Below are 24,787 nucleotides of genomic sequence, written 5' to 3'. Positions count from 1 at the left end.
TAGCAATGGAGCGCTTTTATAGTAGATTCACCATGAAATGCTGCTTTGCGGGAAGCTTTCCTTCTTGATTGGAAATATGTACCCGAGAGTACTTTCTTCCTGTAAGGGAAATGCGCTGCAATGCAGGGATGATAGTGACCATACAGAATCCCGGCTGTCTATATATATATATATATATGAAAAAAAAATTGATTTCTTAGGAACACTTACTGTTTTCAGACTTCCAACTATTGCTTGAAACTAATATAGGAAAACTAAGCGCGCTGATGACCGCTTGTCTCCCCTCCCCTCTCTCTCTATTCCTGAAGAACACTCGCGCGCGAAAAACCGGTGACCGGTAGAATCCAAATTTCCTTCTGGTAGAGATTTTTCAGATTTTTCTGAAATGTCTTTAAAGGTGAGACACGTCGCGTTTAACTGTGCTGTTTGCGTAGGAAGTGGTCGAGGGAGATTTTATTTTTAAGCTTTTCTTGTTTCACGAAATATTCGCTAAATAAAAAAAGACCACAGACAACCGAGACTACGGAACGGATGCAAACCCGACAACCGGAACTCTTTTTGAAACGCCTTCCTTGGATTTTCCTTTAGGAGATCTCTCTCTCTGATGACTCGTGAACGGTGGCGGTTGGGGTCGATGGGTTTTTCCGGGTCCTACGGATTTCTCTGATTCTAGATGGGCACCCAACTAGCGAATGGGAGCGGAATTATCAGAGTAGTGTTGTGCTGTAGAAGCTCGATTACCCGCGAAAACCACACAAGCTCCGTACTATGAACAATAACGATAATTGCAGTCTCTGGAGTCTGACAATGACGACTGTATGCACTTTGTAGGTCTCATAATAGAACTGGCTCAAATGCACTTTTCCAATTTCACATTTACACACCCCAATATTCGTGCGATCGAGGAGATTGCGAGTTTTGTATCTTTTCCTTTTATTTCAGGCTTTTTTCTTTTTTTTTTGTTAATTTTATATATTCTGGGCAAATGTATGAAAACTCGGTATTTTCAGATATTCGAGATGTTCGCGCGCGCACACACTCAGCGACTATGAAATTTCCATATTGTGCGTTAAAGTCAGGCTGCTGCAGCTTTTGCAATGGGCACCCAGACTTTAGGTGGTGTTGGAAAATGCACTTTCCACGCCTGAGAAGAATTTCACTTTATAATCACTCGAATACATCGTTACAATTTTTTTTTTCCTTCTTTATTTTGTTCCTACTTAAGTGCCGAGGATGCACCACACCACCACTCCGCGATGTATCTAAAATGCGCCACTCGACCGATCGAGGGCAATATTGGCAGTGTCTAGGTCGTTCTTTCACACAAAAACAACAACAAAAGTAGCTACACAAGCGGAGATATTTGCAATTATTACGTTCTTTCCAATAATTGTCCGCGTATGTACAAGTTAATATGCGGCACTAGTGATGGCCTCTCTTGGTACATGAAACAATTGCAATATTTCCATATATTGCTTACAAGATTTTCAACGCTCAACAAATAACACGATTTTTCTAAAAATATAGTTGGCAACAAATTCAAAAAGAAAAAAACATTAATGGATGTTATCACTTGCAATTAAAGCGGGGTCGGTTTAGAGTTTCTCTGGCTGTGCACACTGTTTGGGAGATATATTAGGGCCGACGACGAAGGCGTTCCGCTCCTTTAAAGGATCTAACGAAATTTGACCGTTAATTGCAATCCCTATCAACTTTTACAGATGAATTTTTGCGCCGAAAGGTTTTCCGATTTAAGCAACACCAAGGCATCCGGGAACGCGGAAACTGTAGATGTGGACGTTGGTCAGACAGCGGAACACGGACTCGATTTTGCGGTTTGGAATATCCAACTTTCTTTACTTATTATCGATTCATTATTATATAAGAGAAACGAACTATTTTGCGAAAGTTATCTCTAAATTTTCTATTATATTCTGTATTATTTTCTAACTTTTTTTATTATGACCGTTTCTTATAAAAACAATTGTGTGCTCTTTCTATTATTAACTTCTAAAAACTGCAGTCGGCGACGATTTAGCTGTTCATCGTCCGCGCTCAACTTCACTAGTGCACCCCAAGACACCAGCAATAGCCACACCAGGAGCAGCACATATCAGAGGGTACAATACCCGTACTTGTATATATCCCTTCGGAGTAGAGTAGCTTTGTTCGTTTGGTAGCTTGCCGCGCTGCACACACCATACCACACACCTTTTCGTCCCTCCCTACCTTTGCATTATACACGCGAAATTTTTAAAAATAAAACGCTTCACTTTATTCAAAAAACTAGAGCCCCTTTTTTCTTCGTCCAGTCTTCGGTCGCTCTCGTTCGTGGTCGTCGTCCGCTGGAATGAAGTCGGCTAGAATCCGTTCAATGTGGGGTTATCCTTTTTGATCCCTGTCGCCTGTTCGCGTCCTGTGTGCGTCTGCATGCTATGCCTGTGCAGACAATGTGGGTCCCTTGTAGTTATGTTGCACTTTTAGGGTCCGCAAATGACACTCACACTTATCGGCGGTATGGCTAGAAGCTGGAAGCAGCCTCACGAATGGAGTGTGGATGAGCGCACCCTCCCCTAGTAAACGACTATGTCGGAAGCTTTTCGCATTGCACCAATACAAGCCTCAATAGATATCTTCAACCCAACTCAGGCCCAGCTAAAGGTTGCATTCGAATCGCAATTTACACTATCTAAACTCCCTTTTCCACTTTTCCGCTCGCGAATTATTCCGACAATCTTTGTCAAACCAAAAATCTGTAATTTCGCGAATATCTCGCGCAATGGCTTCCCAGAGGAAGTCGGAGAGGCAAAGTGGCAGAGTACACTACAGGCAACCACAGTCTCTCGCGAATTTTTTTGAATTCAAACTTGGCGCGCTCGTATGTATGTATATATCTCATTTTTTTTCTTGTACTAAGACTCATACTATATCTCTCGCAATCACTAACTCTAGTGAAAAAGAGATGGTTCCAAAAAGATACTTTACAACCATACATACATTAGTATGGGTTGCAGTTCGTCTACCATCCATGTATTCGCACAAGCTTCCCGGCAAAATTAAGTTTAATCGGATTTCTTTCACATATCAATCTGGTCTGTGGAATATGTGAACTTGTTTCGATGCCATATGCATAGAGGTAAGCTTGCACTGTCTGTGATAGTCAAATGAACACACCATACGATAACTATGTAGATACTCTGGGGGTCTACTGTAGAAAATTTCCATGAGCGTAAAACTCGTTTCTACCTCATTATCCTAATTATCATGTACTCTTTTGAGATTGGAATCTTCTGGGCAGGAGCTTTTCAAATGTACGAGACTGTGTGTTGCACATTTTTGCGGACTGAAATGCGTTTTGCAACAAACCAGATGAAAAAAGTTGGCAACAGTGGCGTAGGTTGACCACAGAGTGCTAAAATTGTACCAAAAAATGAATGGCGATTTCCTAAATCTTAAAAATTACTGACTTATTGGAGCAATTAATTCATGGAAAAACTAAATTTTCCTTTCTAATCTTAATAAGTTTTAAATCGGATGATTAACGCTTCAGATATGAAAAGTTTTGTGGATTTCTTATGTAAGATGCACATAATACTGACATTTTATGACTCTCAGCAGTTGATTTACCCGGAAGCAGTTCTTCCAATAAATTTACACAGAAAAGTCCACTTTATCAATAATAGTAGACACCTCCATTATATATCCCAGCTTAGCGTCATATTTACTGGGCAATACATTAATAATAATTCGCGCTGAGATTGACAGAATGACAGAACAAAATGGCGTAACCGATCAGTGATCAGGAGCCAACCCAGTTTGTAAACGGGACAAAGGCTAAAAAAAAAAAGAAATATTTTTTTTACTTTCACAATTAACGATTCCTTCACGGGAATCTTTAAGGGAGTTACCCAACACAAAAAACTTCATTCAAACAAACACAGTCGAAGCAGGGCTCACATTCGAGTTTCACTTGACTTAAGAAAATGACTTTCGGCCACATACTAAATAAATTGAGAAACAACTCGAGGAAAAAATCCAGGAAAGAACTAAAATGGCAATGGAACTTAGAAATTCGAGAATTTTTGCAATAACTTACGTTCCAAGTTGAAATTTTCATCCATGTTTTTTTTTACAGTTAATATATGAATTAGGAAAAGAACTAGGTATTGTTCCTTATACTGTAATTTTTTTTTATTTTCCTTCCGCATAAAATTGTTTCGGAGACCACGTGTCTCCTTCATCAGTGCTAGTAGCTAATTGCATTAATTAGGTACTAGCACTATCCCGAATTCGTTTACGTATCACAGAATTTCCGTTGGTGGATGTGATGACACCAAAAATCTGATGTCTGATGCGTCCGTAGGCGGGACACTTACGTAGAGAATGTTCCGTGGATTCCGTTTCGTCATTACAGGATGGACACGTATCATCACGTATCAGCTAGTGAATTATGGCCAGTCAGAATGCCCACAATACTTCTGTAAGTCTTCCTGCTTTCCGACAGGATAAACTTTGCAGTATGTTTGTTTGGTTCTGACAGGAAGAGTATTGTCCCAAAGGAAAGTCCACTTCTCGTTTTTATTCGAGAGGGAAACTCCTACTCCAGAACCATTTTCTGTCCTGGGCCATCGGTGTAGAAGACGTTAGTATATCCTGACACGCATTCTTCTGGTTCGTCCCAGTTTTCTCTTCGTTTCAAGAATCGGAAAGCATTGCGAAAACTAGATTCAGTTCTCCCAATGACTCTTCCAATGCTTTGTGTCCTCCACGTTCATTGTTTCCCCATAGATCTAACCGAATTATTCTATGAGCTGCTCTCATTGCAGTGATCTGAATAAACACATCCAAGGGCTGCAAATTGAGTAATGCATTCAGAGCTGCGCGGATGAGGTGCTCATGGCACCGATGGTACCCAAGGCACACAGTTCTTTGCAGTGTGGCTAGTTTACAGCGAACATTCTTTTGCTTCACCTTACCCCACCACACTACGCCTAGGGAGCTCAAATTTGTAGCCAAGAAGTTCATTGAACTTCATCCAATCCACTTTCCTAGGATTCCATCTTTATATTACAGGTTGTTCGCCTGCAATAGTTAGGTTAAATTCTAAGAGGAAACTTACTGTAAGATCAGCCCGCATGAAGGGAATGCCCCCAAAAAACCCAGACCTGAACCCATGGGAGGAGAAAACCCGGGCAGGTCAGGAGTGAACGCAGGACCCAGGAAGCCCGGCATTAGCTATGCTAGTGCGGTCAAGGGCATTCGACTGGCCATACTGCCAAAAAGGTTTCCCGAGCAAATACTCACTCGGGAGGAACAGGAAATCATCGAGGAACTTGTCGTCAAGCAGATGATAAAGGGTTGGACGTCGAAACTGGTGTTCACCGAGATACGCTTTCGACCAGGCCTTATACTGGTGGACTGCGCGACGGAAGGCACCGCAGAATGGGTTAAAACCATAATCCCTAGATTGCCAGGCTGGGAAGGGGTAGAACTGTCAACATCTGCTGGAGATGATATACCAGGAGCCCACATGGTGACAGTTTTTCTGCCAAAGGCCGCGGCAATAGAAACAGAAGACCTTATGAGACTCCTAATTGCTCAGAATGAAGATCTCCATACTCGACTATGGAGAGTCTTCAGAAGCAAGGTGGAGGGAAAGGGTAATAAACTCCTCACGATCGGGGTAGATGACCGATCCCTAGAGGCAATTAAACGTCGGAGTTGTCATATCAACTACCGATTTGGCAACATACCCGTGCATGTGCACAAGGAAAAGCCAAGGAAAGAGACCTCGGAGGAGGCATCGGGTGAAAAACTTACCGAGGTCCCTGAAGAAGTCGCGGAAGCCATAGAGGCAGAAAGAACTGAATCAACCAGGGAAATAGACCTGCTGCCCAGTGAAGAGCAGAAGCTGGACGACCTAGACCTAGGACTCCTAGGGCTCGGGGTGGACAGCGACGCGACGGAAAGCGCCATGTCGGAGGAGGAGGGTGACACTCTGACAGTGGAGAAGAGCTTCAAACAATAACGGAGCCAATGGCCAGCACTAGGATAGCCCAGATATGGATGCATGGAATTTGAAATGGAATTAGAAACGGTGGTGGAAAACCTCAATACAATCGTCATTGACGCATATGAGGCCAGCTGTCCGGCCAAGACAGTGAAGTCATCAAGGGATGTACCATGGTGAAACAACAACCTAGCCAGAATGAGAACAGAGGTACGAAAACTCTTTAACCGGGCAAAACAAACCGGGGACTGGCGGAGGTATAAAAATGCACTGACTGCGTATAGCAACGCGATCAGGGAAGCGAAACGGAACAGCTTTAGGGAATTCTGTGAAGGCATTGAACAGATCACAGAAGCAACCAGGCTGTAGCCAAAGACGGGGGGAATATCCTCTGTCTGCTTGAAAAAGGAAGATGGGACATTCACCGAGAATGAGGAGGACAGGGTACACCTGCTTCTCAGAACTCATTTCCCGGGGTCGTACCCCTCGGCGGCAGGCGACAGTAATCTGCCTGACACCCCAAAAACGAATAAAAGGGGGAGGAAAGAGAGCTGGAAACTAGCAAAAGAGGTATGCTCAGAAGCTAGGCTAAGATGGGCAGAGGGAACTTTTAAACCAATGATATATCCCGGAGTAGATGGCATTTTCCCAGCACTTATCCAGAGAGGCCTAGGAATTATCTTAGAGTCTCTTCTGAGGGTGGTAAGGGGGAGCATAGCACTGGGGCACACCAAGGGCATGGAGAAGGCAAAAGTGGTCTTTATTCCGAAAGCGGGTAAAAAGGATCCTTTTCACCCTAAATCTTTCAGACCAATCTGCTTAACATCGTTCGTACTCAAAACGGTGGAGAAAGTCATAGACAACTATATTAGAACTAACGTTCTAAAGCGTAATCCCCTACATCACTGTCAACACGCTTACCGGACAGGAAGGTCAACTGAAACTGCTCTGTATCAGCTGACAGAGGTACTACGGGACGCCATAGAAACAAAAGAAATTGCACTGTGCGCGTTTTTGGATATCGAAGGAGCATTCGACAATACATCGCACACAGAGATACAGGATGCCCTGAACCGCAAAGGAGTGGGAAACACTCTGGCACTCTGGATGGGCAAAATGCTAGAAAGCAGACAAATAGAGGTACAAACAGGTACAAATTCTATTATTATATCATGAACACCACTCAAGGCTGTCCACAGGGTGGAGTACTATCGCCGCTGATGTGGAGTATGGTAGTGGATGAACTCCTGGACGTGTTAACTAATACTGGAATACAAGTCCAGGGCTACGCGGACGACATTGTTCTAATCTGTAGGGGCAAATATGAAGATACCCTATGTGATAGAATCCAAACTGAACTAAGGGTTACTAGTGCCTGGTGCAGGAAGGTGGGACTGCGGATCAACCCAACCAAAACCACCGTAGTACCATTTACTAGGAGGCGTAAGCTGGATCACCTGAAAGCCATAACATTACATGATATGGAGGTGAAACGAGAAACAGAGGTCAAATATTTGGGAATCACGCTAGACCAAAAATTACTCTGGAAGACACATGTCGGAAACACTTGTCGGAAAGCCACGAGGGCTCTGATGACTTGCAGATCCATAGCAGGAAACAAATGGGGTTGTAGCTCGAAGATACTACTTTGGATATATACTGCAATAGTAAGGCCAATGATTACCTATGGAGCGGTAATCTGGGCAGAAAGAACCCAACTCAGCACACAAGCCAGGGAATTACATAAGCTCCAAAGGCTGGCTTGCGTGTGTATCAGTGGGGCAATGAGGACATGCCCAACGGCATCCCTGGAGGTCCTTCTGGGATTAACCCCTCTCCATCTGCACATACAGATGCAGGCAAGGAGATCAATATTCAGGATGGCCGGTAGCATGAGTGAGGCGGGGAGCTGCCTAAATCGAAGGAAGATTGATATCCTTTCTAGGCAGTATCCCGAATTACTGATACCGAGGAACAACATGACAACAAGGTTTCACTTTGATAAGAAGTTTGAAACACGTTGGAGTAACAAGGCAGGTTTTGTGAGGAGGAGGACGAAACGAAAGTAGGTCGTGACATCTGGAAGAATACTTAATACCAGATGCAAAGCTGAAACTTCTGGAAGTGGGGAATATACTAAAGTTCCTAACGGTTACAGGCCTGCTTGAGATACTATGATCAACAGGTACACTATAACCAGTAAAAGGGGCACAATAGTTCTTCAAGGACGCGGTGCGACTTTCCCTTAACAGAATAATAATAATACTGTAAGACGGTTTAAGAGTGACCTTTTGCGTTTGATTAACGCAGCCTCAATAACCGATCATAACAAGATGACAATATGCATGGATATGTACGCATATATGTGTATACTGCGTGTCATGTACTGGAACTCAAAAAGTGTCAATTTGAACTTGTTTTCCCCGCACCACTAGGTGGACCCACAAAACTTTTCACGCCGATCATAAAGGAAAATAATTTCTGGTGGCTAAAAGGGAGAGACACCCCAAGCCTCGATGAAAGATAGTGATATCTGAGCAGGATAATATACTCCTGTCGGGGAAAAAATATTGACGAAATCTTCAACCAGCTGGTGGCCCAAGTCGTTTCACCAGAGTGGATTCCTTCCAGCAAGAAGACGAGAGCAGAGGATGAAAGGCTGCTTAACAAATGTGGGGTGGTGTTAAAGAAAATGAAAGTTGTTACCATTGTCAAGTGAAATGCTTCGATGGACATTAAAATTAACGTAATGGATATGGATAACTCCTAAACTTGGATACCAGGAACTCTCCTGAAAGATCGCTGAAGAGTAATAGAGGAAACACAAGCCGCTAGTGTAGCACATAGCTGAGTAACCTATAAAAGAAGATGAAGAAAAAATGGCTTAGATGTTCTACCTATAATACCCTAAAAAGGAATCCCGAGGGGTTGTAACCAAGTGAATTAAGCATCGTTGAAGAAAGATGAAAATACCACACCAGCATCATAGGTTGCACAACGAACCCAGGGGCCCCGCTGCTCATCTGCTTTCTATTCATTTCGACCATGTGCAGTCTTTGGTTGAGATCCTTTTGGCGACTCGTTGCGGACAAGTATATGGATTTTTTTTGGTGTAGTTCCGTTGGACGCCATGGGATAAACTGTGGTATAGGTACGTTTACATCCGATTGAACTCGCTAGCGACCTGAACAGGGTGAACTCAAATTGTGAGCCCTGATCGGTGGTGACAGTGCTCGGTGCCTCAGTCACCTTGCTCCTTCTACGGGCAGACCTCAGACCATCACGAGAACCAGTCAAGCATAGTCAGGCAGTACCAAAAACCACCCGACGACCTGAACGGCCCGACAATATCAAAACTGATCTGTTGGAACCTTTTATCGGGCACCGGAAATGGTTAAATGTCGTTTTTAGTGCGCTTTTTAAATTTCCAACGCTGGCACTGCACACACCAGCATGATCACTGCCGAAAAGCAATACGTATCCTAGGTCCTATGAATTTCCTCAAAATTGGTCGAAGGACGGCACGAGTTCGAGGGTGTGAATAACGATGAAAAACGTTGAAAACTCGCCTCCGCATGCTCTTAGGGGCGACTGGCCTGATCATTGAAAGAGATATATCGCACGAAATACTTGATCCTTCGATGATAATAGCTCTAAGTTCCTAGGATGGCTACTCTCTATGCACGTTTTTCCATTCGTGCATAGCTAAGAATATTAAAATTCTGTCATATATTGCCAAACAAAATATGCGTTTGTACATTCATATTAAGCACATAAATATTGTGCACAAAATTCATCTAACGCATCTTCACGCATTTCCACTTTACTCTGTGCACAAATACACTTTATTTGAATAGACAACAGCGTAGAGGGTATTTCGGAGCCTAGGCGATATACAGTGCCAGATTTTTCGGTTGGGTAGTTTCTGAGAATGGGTCCGTTAATGAAATGATCACTTTCAACTCCCCGCACTCCCCACCTTTCCAACAAATGTCAAAACTAAGCCAGGCTTCGGAAAGTACTAAAATGTACACCCTCTTTTGTATGTATGGGGATTCGGAGAAAATGGGTGTGCCAGACAGGCAAGACCGACAGGGACAGTAAACAAATTTTAACAAAGTTTTGTTTTACGCAAAAAAAAGTGTCAACGTCATATTTAATGTCTGGTATGTGGTTCATTTTTATCACCTTTCCTAGTCCTTTGCAAAGTGCTAACTACATTTTTAGGGCATTTCTAGGTATTTTTATCCACTCTTCTTGCATGCTTCTCTAGCAGGAGTCCAGATTCACACGAGCCTCTAATGAAATTCTGCTCGGGATCATTATCTTGTTGGAAAATAATAATCACCCAAGCGCAAGTCATCTGCAGTTTTCACGAGGTTTTCTTTTCAACTATAATAATGCGCCTCAGTCATTTTTGAATTAATTTTCGCCAGTTCTCAGACTCCTGCGGCAGAGAAGCATCCCCATATCACCACCGTGTTTAACTGTGGCTGTAATATTTTTGGTTTTTACTTCCTGGGAAGACTGACACCAAACTCGCTACGTTTTTTTGAACTTTTCAACTCAAATTTTGATTCATCCGACATCATCTATCATACGTATACACATGCCTATCTCAAGTAATTAAGATTGATATTCAAATAACTAAAAAAGGTAAAAAAAAGAAAGGCGAAAGTTGTCTCTAGGGTCCCCGCCGTTCATTGAAGTTCACTTTATACATTATGATGATGACGTCATACACGTCCTAGAATGCAATAAATTTATGTGAAATGCAATACTTGGACTTTCAATAACTTTGTTAGTAATAGTTAATTTGCGTTCAAACTTCCCAAAGTTATGTCCTATAATATTGCCTAAACTAATGGTAAGTTTTGTACTTCTGCAATAAACTTAAGTGTAGTTTTCGGTTAAATTTCCAAATTATGGTGAGATATGGGAACGGGATGTATTTTGAGGCCTAGATTTTATAAAGTTGCATCATTGATTTTTTTTTTAGATTTTTTCAGTTGGGTAGGTTCTCAGAACAAGACCTGTTTCACTTTTTTGGGCACACATTTTGAACCCCCACTCGCCTTTACCTCCAGTCGGTATTAAGATCAGGTTCGAAAAATACTGACCGAGCCCTTTCATTTAATACTTTACATGACCATATTCCCCCCACCCCCTTTTGAAATACAAAATGGCGCAATTCGTTGAATGTAAAGGGACACATAGACCACATTTTCTCACCAAATTTCGTAACAATCGATCCAGCAGTTTCGGAGTGTGATAGACAGACAGACATCGAACCATGTGATAGACAGACAGACATCGAACCGATTTTTTGTGTTTACACAAAACCTTAAAAAGGGGTGTCTTAACGGTAAACCTGTATAACTAGTTTCGTTTCATTTGTGGCAGACAGACGTCGATTTGAATTAGGATTTGTTCCAAACAAAAACTTAAATATGGTGCAACGGATCACGACAAGCCGACTCTGCTTATAGTACTGCGACGTAGCCAAAAAAATATCCATATTAGCAAATATCGATGTTTGGATTAGAAGACCTCGATGTCGATAAAAACCAGAGTTGGCGAAATCGGAATCATGATTGCGTGATTATGATTACGAATTTCACGATTACGTGATTGTAATCATAATCTAGTTCTCGTGATTATGATCGTAATCACGTAATCATGCAATCATAATAATCGTGTAATCATAATCCTGCATTTTCAAATGCGATTGACTGATCTCGTTGTTTGTATATTCTCCAGTTGAGATGAGTTTGAAGAGATGATATTAAGGATGCTTTGCAATGCTTGGTACTGTTGATGGCTTCTTTTGGCACTGTGGAACACAAAGGGTGTTTCTCGTCAGTCATAATGGATGACTGGAGGGAATAGTAATCACATGTCGGCCTTCCACAGGGCAGAGGGGCAGTGCTCTGCACAATGTTCTTGTAATTATCTTTAATATTTAAATTTCGTTATTTGCACTTTTGGGATTGGTTTTAGGATGATCTAATTTGGTGGATTTGGGGCTACCGCTAACTCCCACTTGGAACGCACAGCAGGACAGAATATTGCATGTTGTGTTGGAAGGATCATCATCATCATCAACGGCGCAACAACCGCTATCCGGCCTAGGCCTGCCTTAATAAAGAACTCCAGACATTCCGGTTTTGCGCCGAGTTCCACCAATTCGATGTCCCTAAAAGCTGTCTGGCGTCCTGACCTACGCCACCGTTCCATCTTAGGCAGGGTCTGCCTCATCTTCTTTTTCTACCATAGATATTGCCCTTATAGACTTTCCGGGCTGGATAATCCTCATCCATACGGAGTAAGTGACCCGCCCACCGTAACCTATTGAGCCGGATTTTATCCAAAACCTGACCGTCATAGTGTCGCTCATAGATTTCGTCGTTATGTAGGCTACGGAATCATTCATCCATCATGTAGAGGGCCAAAAATTCTTCGGAGGATTCTTCTTTCGAACGCAGCCAAGAGTTCGCAATTCTTCTTGCTAAGAACATGAGGACCCGAAAATATGCTGTTGCAATGGACAACATGTGAATTATTACAAGTCCAACTTTCAAAGGACGAAATTCTTCTTTCCCAGGCTTTGACCCGTTTAGATACGGAGTCAGCTCATCTTGATGTCGGGCGAATTTGATGGAATCATAAATTCAACCAATTATTTGACGAGTCACCACGTCTGCAGCCAAATTCTGGAAAACGCAATGGATTGACCATATCGAGCGAATGCACCAGTGCTAAGAGGTGAAGCCGTAGTCGACCAAAATGGTGACCAAGGAAGCGTTGAAAAGATTTAGTTAGACGTAGATTGCAGATAGCTTCCAAGTTTTTCTAGTTAGAAGATTTGGTCAGCAGGGTCAAGATATTCGGAGGCTGAAGATCAGGTAAGGTAAGGTAAAGCTTTATTTGGGCGATAGCACTTCGAAGAAGTAGGAGGTAAGTGCCGACATTACACTAGCATATTGGGAGTACTTTCATTCATTTGTGTAGTAGTTCGAGAAGACGAATCAGCAATAGTTCGTCATCTGCAGAAGCCACTAGGCTAATCTAGTTTGCTTACTTTTGGCATTGGGTAGATGACACTGTGGGAAATTTTCCTCAGTTTCTTGATACCTGATCTCTATGCAAGGTAAATAGTAAGTTAGTTCAGATCTTCTTTGTATTTTTTATATAATAATAATAATCGTTGGCGCAACAATCCATATTGGATCAGGGCCTTGAAGTGTGTTAGAGCACTTCATTCAAGACCGAAACGGTACACCACAGTACACTGTGGGAGGCAATGTGGTCAGCATTGCGCTCGCCCGAGATTATTACCCTGATTTGACTCAGGTACTCATTCACAGCTGAGTCGACTGGTGTCCGACATCCAGTCACGATAACAAATTCCTCTGCCCCCAGCGAGATTTGAACCGCGACCTTCCACTACGACAGCCCAGCGCTCTAACCACTTGAGCCATCCGGACACATTTTATTTTTTATATACTCCTTATAAAGCGTGAAAATATCCAGATAATTTGGCACCTTCAAAGCTATGGCAAAAATTTTCTTACGAAGACTATCAGTGGTAATTTTGCCTTTTCAGGTTGCGCCATAAGTTGTTGAAATCCATTCTAAGAGAGTCAGTTGAGTAAACTATTATCATCGTTACCGTCATAAGTGTTCCACAGGAGTATCAATAAACGGGGGTTGACTCATTAACCTTATAAACTAGCGCTGTTTATGGAAAATGCGGTCACCATGGGTGACTATTATTTACTTGGTTATTAAAAATACGTAGACTGCGGCGCTAGAAGACGCCGCTGTCAAAAAGCAGGAAGGAAATTTAAATACAGTCACAAACCTAGTCTTCCGTTCAGCTGACAGCATTAACCACAAATTACTAGATACATAAAGAACTAATCACTCAACATTTCACTTACTATCCTATATCCTCTCACACACCCTGAAAGAAGTTATTTAAAATCTTGTTCTTAAGGTTCAAAGAAGAGGCGTAGCACCCACCCCTCATTTTATGAATGCCCATACCCTCTAATACTATAATTAGCTAACCCTTTCAATTGTCATTTGATGTTCCAATTCTTTCATTTCGACGGCACACTTCGAATAAAATAATTTACATTTTGAACCCGTTTCAACCCAGATTTTTCACCCTGAGACTGTGCCTAATCCTCTACCCACAGAAGATCTCTGACCCAAAAACTTCTACCTACATACGCTGTACTCACATCGGTTTTTTCCCTTGATCATTCCTGTCGGGGAGTCCCAACTAGTTTTCGGCCCTTTCTTAGGATAGCGATCGCCTACGGTCATTTTTTGAATTTCTTCAAATTTTTCCAGGAGCAAATTAAAATATTTAATTCCACACAGAGCCTAGTTGGGAAAGCAAGAGAACTCAGGAGTTATGACATTTCGCTGATGAAACTTAATAAAATCCAAATGCCAGTGATGATTTTCCAAACCGGCAAAATGTGTCTCCATTAAATGCAGGGACGAAATCAAATCGATTAATCATACATGAGCCTAACAATATTTCATATGCCAGTCTCTGAGATCAAGACAAGGTAGAATATGCCACGTTGTGTGTACTCCTCAATGCAGAACTTGTGTTATAAGCATATGAACCATGAGGCCCACGAACGAGCGCAAGGGACTTATTTCAACCCCTTGTGTGTTTAATTTGATGACCGTCGAGAGATTGCCGGGCAGACAATCCCATAGCTTCTTGTGCTGCTTCTGATTTTACTGGTCCAACTCCTGCCTCATGATGTTCGTCCTCCGAAAGTGTTGGATGTCATCTTATTATTCAAAATCTGTGGGAATCAAAACAGGATTTTTTCGCATCCTCTTGGTACCGCGCTGACCACTGTCCGCACTACCCGGTTCTTCGTTCTTTTACCGATGATACCACAGTTTCTTGATGGTCGCTGCCACTTCTGTTGTTACTCGCACTTTTCTTGTTCCTTTTCATCGTCATCGTCTTTTCTCTATAGAGCAGCAGATATTCTTTGAACAAAAAAATCCTTTTTAATGTAAACCGTTTTATGAGCTTAACATAAAACACGAATGGACGACGGATGGATGGAATATTGCAAGTAGTAAGAGATGTGCGTATTCGCCTCTATCGATGTGCAACTCGAACCATTCTTCCTGTTCCCCGTCTTAATAAATTTTTTTATCTTTGTCGACAGACTGTGGAAAACCTGTAGTTTGCCCGGATAACAAATGATCGTTTATATCATGTTATGCAAGGCTAGATTATGTAAATGTGTATGTTAAATACAAAGCGAATTTAAGGACGATATTTCGAATATTTACAGAATTTGATAAATGAGTTAAGTTTCTTTTCAACTCCATAAATGAAGATATTGGTCACGAGGATTTCGGATTAACGGAAGCCATCGCTACTATAACCAGAGTGGATTCGATTTATAATCCCTCGCGACTTGTATTACCTCCTTCCTATATTTCCTCTTCGTTCAGAGTATCCATTAGATTCCTGTAATACTTTCCATCCAGTGATCTCTCTGAATTAGTATCTTGATTACCAACACACATTATAGCACTATGGTTGTCCCGAGCATCCCAGGATGGTGTACTATCGCAGTCATATGTATGCTACGCGACCGCAGTGCCTCAGTAGTAGGAACTTTGGCTACTGTGGCATCTAATGTTACAAGCGTACGGGAGGAACTTGAACTGGCTCCAGTGATGGACCCGTTCAGAAGGAGCTCGATTTTTCGTACATCCCCTCCCACACGGGCACAAGCCCCCACGATCGCTACCCCCAGTGGGAAGCGTATAGCGGGAGTCTTCGATGAAGAAGAATCACTGACGCCGATTCACCCGAGCGATGTTTTGGGCAATGATCAGTCTGGAGCTGCCTTTACTGCCCTCGGTAAAAAGATCATGGAGCTGTGTGAGTTTATAAAGGAGCGCAGGAACATTCACCAAAATATAAGGGCCATGATAAGAGGCATCCGTTTGACGTACGGCAAGACTCAGGATGAACGAGTAGGGAAGTTACCGATTGAAAAAGTGAACCAGGAAACTCAAGTAACGCCGGTTCAAAACACAAAAGGGGAGAAACCGGTGAAGAGGCTGCGCGAGAAGCTGAATGACTTAACAGGCCAGCAAACCCCGAAAAGAAAAAAGGACTCAACTCCCAAAAAGGCGGAGTTCATGAAAAGTACGTCTGAAACTGCCAGTGAAAATACTGCAGTGGCTACCTCGAGAAAAGGGATCGAACCTTGAAAGGCGGATGCGGAAGGTTGGAGGAAGGTAGAACCGCGGAAAAGAAATTATCGGAGGAAGATTAGAGGTGATTTTCATTTCCAAACGGGGCGAAGGGTCATACGCCGACATTTTCAGGAAAGTGAAGGCAGACACCGAACTCAACAATTTGAGAGACAATGTCAGCCGCATTAGACGGTCCCAGAAGGGAGATCTTATGTTGGAACTTAAGAAATCCAAGGATGTAACCGCGGACAAATTCTTAAGCCAAATCGGGAAGACATTAGGGCAGGAAGCCGACATAAGAGCTAGCAGGCCGGAGATCACTTATAATCTGCAAAGATATAGATGAATAAAAATAAAACTAGGTAGCTTGCTCCTACTACAATATATTTTAATAGTTAGTAAATACGTATTTCGAAAGCTACTTACTTTCTTCCTCAGTACTTAAGCTACCTACGATAACTATTTTTTGATATAGATGAAATCACGACGAAGGAGGAGGTTCGCGAAGCGTTGGAGAAACAGTTCGATCTTGCCGGAATACAAGAGTCAGTGGTGAAAACGCTAAGGAAAGCCTATGGGGGAACACAAACCGCCATCATCAGCCTACCAGTGGAGAACACACTCAAACTGTTAGCAGCAGGCAAAGTGAGAATAGGCTGGGTTATGTGTCGCCTTAGGGAACAGGTGGCGTTAAAACGGTGCTTTAGATTCCTTGGTTTTGGTCACATTGCGAAGGCATGCACTAACCCAAATGACAGGTCAAAGCAATGCAGGAGATGCGGAGTGGAAGGCCATATCAGCAAGGACTGCGGAGCTGACCCAAATTATCTACTGTGCAAAGGAAAGCAGAGTGTGGACCATCGGCACATTGCGAGCAGCAGCAGGTGCCCGGAATACAGAAGAGCCCTTGGCACAAATCGCAGATGAGGTTGATACAAATCAACCTCAACCACTGCGAGGCGGCGCAGGATCTACTCGCGCAAACCATCCGCGAGAAAAACATCGATGTGGCCATACTAAGTGAACCATAGCGAAACCGCGGTGGTAGCGTTTGGGTCAAAGACCAAACGGGCCAAGCAGCGCGGAAATAATGGAGCACCCGGAGGAAGGCTTCATCAGAGCGAAGGTGAAGGGCATCCACATCTACAGCTGCTATGCTCCACCCAGCGCTACACTCGTCGAGTATGAGCGGATGCTTGCTGCTCTTGTTTTGGATGCAGAAGGACGTTGGCCGATCATAATAGGAGGCGATTTCAATGCGTGGGCTCTTGAATGGGGCAGCCGGGTAACTAATGTCAGGGGACGTGTTCTCCTCGAGGCATTCGCGGAGCTGGACGTGGTACTGGCGAATGTTGGGTCTTCGTACACTTTCCGGGGAAGGGGCCTGGGGTCTATAGTGGACCTGACATACGTGAGTGCCACTTTAGCCAGTAGAATCTCTTGGCATGTCAGTGAGGACTATACTCACAGCGACCACCAGGCAATCTGCATAGAGATCAAGGGCGGATTGAGCTCCAAAAAGAGTTCTCGCAGAATGCCGGGTGGTATGCTTGGCTGGACAGTGAAAGCTTTCGAGGGGACACGTTTTCCGCGGTGCTCAAATCCGACATATCCCTGAATGGTACGGCTGGAGAGAAAGCCACCCAGATCACTCGATGGGTGACGGAAGCATGCGATGCTACTATGCCCAGAAGGCGATTGCTCCCCAGTAGGCAACCCAACTACTGGTGGAACAACGAAATCGCAAGTTTGCGAGCCGCATGTTTTCGGGCAAGGAGGCTTTGCCAGAGGCTCAGGGGAAAACCCGGTGGCGACGGTCGAGAGGAGGCACACAAGCAATTGCGTGGCCGCCTAAGGAAGCCATTCGGAGGAGCAAAAAGAACTGCTTCAAACAGCTGTGCGACCATGCCGACATAAACCCTTGGGGCGAGGCTTACAGAGTGGTGATGAAAGGCTGCGGAAATCACCCCAGGTGACCTGTCCGCGCCTCCTGAAACAGATTGTTACCACTCTGTTCCCTCACCACGAAAATAGGGGGAAGGCAAATTTTTGTCCAGCTAAATGACGGCATAATACCGCCTGTAACTGTGGAGGAGCTGCGGGAAATATGTGGTAGCTTCGGTGAAAACAAGGCCCCAGGTTTGGATGGCATCCCAAACCGAGCTTTGAAACTGGCAGTGAAGACTAGGCCCGACCTTTTCGCCAACACCTTCGAGGCGTGCCTAAAAGAAGGAATATTCCCTGCCCAGTGGAAGAAGCAAAAGTTGGTGTTGCTTCCGAAGCCTGGCAAGCCACCTAGAAACCCAGCGTCGTATCGTCCTATCTGCTTGTTGGATACAATGGGGAAGATGATGGAGAGAGTCATCTACAACAGACTCCTGCCCATCGTCGAAGCCAACAATGGTTTGTCGGAACGCCAGTTTGGTTTCCGACGCGCCCACTCTACGGTGGATGCAATTGACATGGTGGTAAACCTGGCAAAAAGTCCAGATTATTACCAACTAACTCTACCTTTAGAAGTTTAAAATGTAGAGTAGTACCCAATAAAAGCACCAAAAGGTCATCGAAATTTGGAGATAGCCCCCTGAATAGCGCCTGATCCCGGCTCTAAACACCGACTCCCATGAAAAGATGTGTCAACTAACGTGTGACCTTTCCTGTTCCCAGATACAATCACAGGGATCATATTCAAGGCGACTGCAGTTTCTAATGAAGATATCGGCTTGCAACTGGGGCCCATAATTCATAACAACAACACCATCACAACTGGCAACATCCGCTTCTGGGAACTAAAATGGGAGATTCTACTATAAATACTGTTGCAAGAAACGCGAAACTACGAAGATCACTTATTCAAGAGGTAGAAAAGTCCATTGTCTTAGCGGAGAAAGCAACTAGTAGTTGGAAAAGGAGTGGCACCGTGGAGAGTGACCAGAAAGTAGAGACCACATCGAGATCAAGTTCCGTAAAAATAGCCAAAGGAAAAGATGGAAGCTCCAAGATGCCCGATACTCTCTCCCGATACTTCTTCAACGAGACGGAATTGCAAGTCATTTCCCCGGAGTGGATGGACCTCATCCAAAAGCAAAGGGTAGGGGAAGGAAGGCCGCTCAAGTAGTGCGCTTTAGTCTTACGAAACTTTTTGATGAGGATAAAAAATGTGATAATGCAGAAGGATTAATTCCTGAACCTTATTACAAAACTCCTAGAAGACAGTCTAAGAGGAGGCTGAGGAAACAGCAAACCGTTAGCGGGCCTAGCCCGCTAGAAGGACTAGCAGACAATTGACAAAAAGGGGGGAGAGACAAAAGCGTTTACTTATGTTTGCGTTTCGGAAGAAGTTCGGCGCTTTGGGGGACGAGCGAAGGTAGCCACTTCTATCACATCACAGGCGACTGAGCGATCTATCCTTGGTCCGGATTTTGGAGCGCTTTATGCGATAATCTGCGACGACGATACAGGATGAATCACATCCAATCGGATACATGGATAATACTGCGGCGCTGACTGAGCAGCTCTGAAAGAAAAAAACCGAAGTGGTCGTCCTCATCAAAGACGATTACGACAGGTCCGTCTATTCACGTCCTTCTTTACGGTTCCATAAGATGTATCGGAAGCGCCTAGTGCATGTCGTGGGGCTTTGCGAGTTGTGTCCGGCTATCCTGCCGTCTCGTAACCAGGAGCAATTACGATCGCTTTCCATGCTGCTGAGCAATGAGTTATACACTTCAGGAAAGGCGGGGAAAATAAGGAAGCTGTTGCTCGCAGTACCAGTGTATGGTAGCAATTATGGGAAAGAGAATCGAGGGGTAAATGGAGCGCGCTATTCATCAAACTAACTAAACGAGCTGCTCAGGGGACACTGGTATTTTCAGTATTACCTGTAGACAATCGGAAAATTACAGTCAGCAGACTTCATTTACTATACTAACAATGCATATGCCTTGGCTATTTTAATTTTTAATCGCTATCGGTAGAAACAATCACACATACATTTCCGACATTTTATGCCCTCAAGACTTTTAGAGTAAGTTTCACACTTTATTAACTGTTCTGCCCCACGTATTTCTAAGCCGACGTCCTGTCGGTCACCCTGGAATAATACACATTCCACTGCATAGTAAAGTCTATGGGTATCGTCATGAATTAGTATCCACACTGGAAACACCTGGCCGTCGACGCCAACAGCTTTGGTAACAAATCCTATTCTCCACTTCTACGCGGAAATCGGTTTACGCAAAACAGGAAAAAGAAGGAGAGAGAGACTGCAGAGCCAAAGGAGCCCCTCTCTATAAGAGAGTGGAAGAAACCCTTGTAAGCCTGTTCCAGGTATGATAGCCAAATCGCATTTGGAGAGGTCATCAACAAAGGAGGAGGTGATGTGTTGGCATACACAGCTCGCATAAATGTATCAAGGACAAGCCTGGGTTTCTCCAGGCGGAACCAGTTTCAATCAAAATGACCGCCGACGTGGTAATCGCCACTATCTCTTGGTCTTCATGAATATGAAGTGTGGAACCCAATATACTCGAACACTGATCGTTGGTATGACGCTCCGGGGTGGAAAAACACCACCTCTAATTCCCTTTGGCAGGCATGTAAGAAAAACTGAAGCGATCCTAGGTAGCAGCTGGGAGTAGAAGGTGCCGCTAACTAGACACGAAAACCAATCATGAAAGATCTCCGTGCAATTAATCAATTAATTTAAGAACCATAATTCGTGAGGAACCGATGGAATTACAGCCGAATTGGCTAAATGTGGATATGACGAGCGTAAACTTACGCTCAAGGTTTGGGGTAGCGAATCAATACCTAGTGATTAACAATGAAGTATTATTGTCTCATGCATAAGAGAGAAGATATTACTCAGTAAGTTAAGATAAGATATTGTATATTCTCCGTTCTCTGATCACTCTCGGGCCTTGCACTATCACCAATGGTCTAAGGCTAGGGGATCTTTCATGCATTCTCTCAGCTAGGTCAGAGGATATATTTAGAAAGATAAAGGCGGATTCAAACTTGACGGGCAAGTGAGATTGAGATAGACAAACCGAGACGATTCATTAATTATACGTAAGACTTCTAAAACAGAAGATCACCTACGATTGCATGTGGCAAGATATCCGTATTGCACTTGAAGAGAAGAGAGGGGGGGGGGGATTAATGTCCATATTATCATCATCTACTGCAACTTCCACCCATACAATTCCTTACAATCGATATCTTCTACGAGGCAGTAGAACGAACCCTCGAAGCCTGTCCCAGATATGATATCAAAATCATACTTGGGGATTTTAACAGCCAAGTAGGGAAGGAGCCCGTATTCAGGCGATACGTTGGCTCCCATAGCTTACACGAAAAAACAAATGATAACGGACTGCGGATTATTCAATTAGCAGGGTCACATGAAATGGTTGTTGGAAGTACCTGGTTTGCGCGGAAAGCGGTCCACAAACATACATGGGCCTCTCCAGACGGGACCAGTTTCAACCAAATTGACCACGTGTTGATCGAACGCCGCCACCTCTCAGCCTTGACGAATGTCAGAACATATAGGGGGGCCAATATAGACTCGGATCACTATCTCGTTGGCATGGTGTTCCGAGCTCGAATAACAATACCACCTAGAATCCCCTCTGACAATCAGGTGAGAGTGAACACTGAAGCCATCCACAACACAACCCTCCGCGACACCTATAAGAGGGAAATGGATGCCGCAATAACCGCAGTCAACAGAGGACCTGGAGATGAAGCATCAACAAATGACCTTCACAATCACCTGAAAAACGTTATCATGAATACGGCCACAAGCACACTTGGCCCCAGCCGCAAACGGAGTCGGAACGGCTGGTTCGACGATGAATGTAAGCTAGCAATGGAACGGAAGAATGCTGCATACCGAGTAATGTTGCATTCTCAAAGAACGCGGGCACGTGCAGAGACTTATCACGAACTCCGTCGAGCGGAGAAGCGACTTCACAGACGGAAAAGGAAGCCTGGGAGAACCAACAAGTCTGTGAACTAGAAAAGTACAGGGAGCAACCGCACCAGGCGCGGAAGTTTTACTAACAAGGCAGCAGGATGAAGCCTTATACACCTCGATTCTCATCCTGTCGAGACAAAGAGGGAAATCTGATTTCCAACAGAATAGGCATATTGGAGCGATGGGTTGAGTACTGTGATGAACTACTGAACAACCAGAACATGGGCGAGTTGGAGGTCCCGCCAACTGAAGACGACGGACAAATACTGCCACCACCAAGTTTAGGAGAAACAGTCCGTGCAATTCATCGGCTAAACAATCATAAATCGCCAGGAGCCGATGCAATTACAGCCGAATTGGTTAAATATGGGGGCGACCAGTTACACCAAGTGGTTCATCAATTTGTGCTCAAGGTATGGGACAACGAATCAATGCCTGACGATTGGCAACGAGGTATTATCTGTCTGATACATAAAAAGGGAGATATCACACAGTGCAGAGATAGAGGTATCACGTTGCTGAGTACCATCTATAAGATATTCTCCTCTATCTTGCTAGGCCGGATAGCCCCATACGCCCAGAACATCATTGGCCCATGCCAAAGAGGCTTCACTCCAGGAAAATCAGCAACAGATCAGATTTTCTCTCTGCGGCAAGCGATGGAAAAACCGTTGGAATATGGACAAGCTAGTAGAGATATCTAATTGGTAGACCTTGTCGCAAAACTTGGAATTTTGGAGAACGTACGGTTGAAGTAGTGCCGATGATCATTGCTTAAATAATGATATGACAGCCTGACGAAAACATTACGTGGTGGTAACTGATGGACTTCAGCTGTGAATGCATTTAATGAATTTCTTTGTAAATTTTGCGTCCTTAGCTATTAACCTTAACTAGAAGGATATTTTTTCGAAAAGTCTTATCTGCTATGAAACGAACGAACAAACCCAATTATCGTAGTACATGTCATGCAGAAATCACATATCAGAACGTCTTTTCACGAAATTGGATATCCAAAAGAAAAGTCAGCATATCCTGTGCCGGAAAATGCAAAGATTATTATTTTGACAGACATCTGCCAGGGTCGTAGACGGAAAACCCAGGTTGGGGTAAATATTAGGAGAAACGGGGTGAAAATTCACGAGCTTGGGGAATCCCCCCTTCTCCACTCCCCTTTCGTCAGGCCTGACATCTCTACATGATTGTACAAAATGGATATTTCGGAGTTTCCAATGGTCATGATTGGTTTAGGTTGCAAAACGCTAATCAAAACTCAATTAATGCAGTTGCGACAATTTTAAAAACGACAGACGTGATTTTTGGTATCATCGGTAAAGACCACAGTGCCAAAATCTACTATAGTATCACCACTCTTTCCCATCCCAATTGGAACTTTCGTGGTAAAGCTGTTGGTGCGGTTCACTTTAATTGTGGTATCAGTTGGGGTGGCCCCAGTTCTTTTATTTGCATATCGGAAACTTCCGTTGGTGAACTGTTATATGAACTCTTGAGATGCCCCTTAACCTGTACCGGAATCTCGTAACAGAATTGGTGTCAAATCGATTTTTATGTCAGGAAAGCGCACAAATACACTGAGTATACCGGCATTTGTCTATTAACACCGTGGCGTTTACCAGAATACAAAAGCACAGTACCACAAGAGGAAGAATCCTTTTTACAAAGGCGCCAATTCACTTTGCTTAGCCCCAGACTGTCCAGCCAATATCGCTCAAACTTGGGAAAGCGAGCATTGTGAGGATTCCCGACACTGATGTCGAGAAGCACGTACACATTTCAGAAGTTAATCCTCGTCCCTGTTGGATAGCCAGAAGTCATAGCCGTAAAGTTTGTCCCTCTCCGAGGCATAACCAATGTTTCGGTAGCAAGTTACCTGCGAAATTTGCAAATTGTAATTCCTTTTAGTCGCGTCTTCGACAAACAGTGAAAACTTGGTGATTTTTAATTCCCAAAAAAACACTAGAACACCGGCAGCGCGTTGCCCTGGGAGCAGCTCGAAAAAAAAAAACAATGGCATCGGTCTGGTTTGGGTCTTAATATTCCGCTTGGATCGTCCCAACGTACTCGAGGAGGGCGATCAGACCCGAGTCTGCAAGGGAGTCATCTGAAGTGGCTCTGCCACGAAGCCTCACCGAAGATTATCTGGGAACCGGGATGGCCCTCTGAGAGCATATGCTTCAGGAGAATTCCTGGAGGATGTGTTCTCGGCCCGGTTATTTGCGGTTGGCCCCCTAGTGGGAGTTTCATGGTGGTTGTGGTTATGCCTACATCGCGAGCAGAGCTCCTCGGGGCTCGAGCGTGGAGTTGCGCTGTACAACTCGGGTGCCGTACTCCTTAGTTGCGGCAGAGGTGTTAGATAGGCCTTGCATCCACTGGTATGAATGCTGAGCCTGCACTCAGTATAAACCAGGACCGCTGTGCTTGCATGGCGGGGCTCTGATTGTGGTCCCAAAATCAATCCGTGTCCGAAGAGGACCGTGGGATTATGCCTTCGCGGCAGGTACTCACGTTAAACT

The 24,787-nt window shown here is 44.0% G+C and overlaps 1 protein-coding gene across 2 annotated transcripts in view; it reads right to left on the bottom strand.

Annotated features, from left to right (window-relative positions):
* The window catches only part of LOC119652455 (heterogeneous nuclear ribonucleoprotein R), a 217,325-nt gene that overhangs the window by 111,238 nt on the left and 81,300 nt on the right, over nt 1-24,787 (bottom strand). Inside the window, exon 1 of one of the 2 annotated variants that reach the window (XM_038056603.1) lies at nt 211-2,810. The exons of the other annotated variant lie outside the window; for it this stretch is intronic. The gene's annotated coding sequence lies outside the window, so the exon portion shown is untranslated. Of the gene's footprint in view, nt 1-210; nt 2,811-24,787 lie in introns of those variants that run through there. 2 annotated transcript variants of the gene reach the window in all.

Source organism: Hermetia illucens, chromosome 3 (genome assembly GCF_905115235.1).
Source record: "Hermetia illucens chromosome 3, iHerIll2.2.curated.20191125, whole genome shotgun sequence".
Lineage (NCBI taxonomy): Eukaryota > Metazoa > Arthropoda > Insecta > Diptera > Stratiomyidae > Hermetia > Hermetia illucens.
Note: the sequence above shows the minus strand (reverse complement) of the source record. Positions and strands in the feature narration are given on the sequence as shown.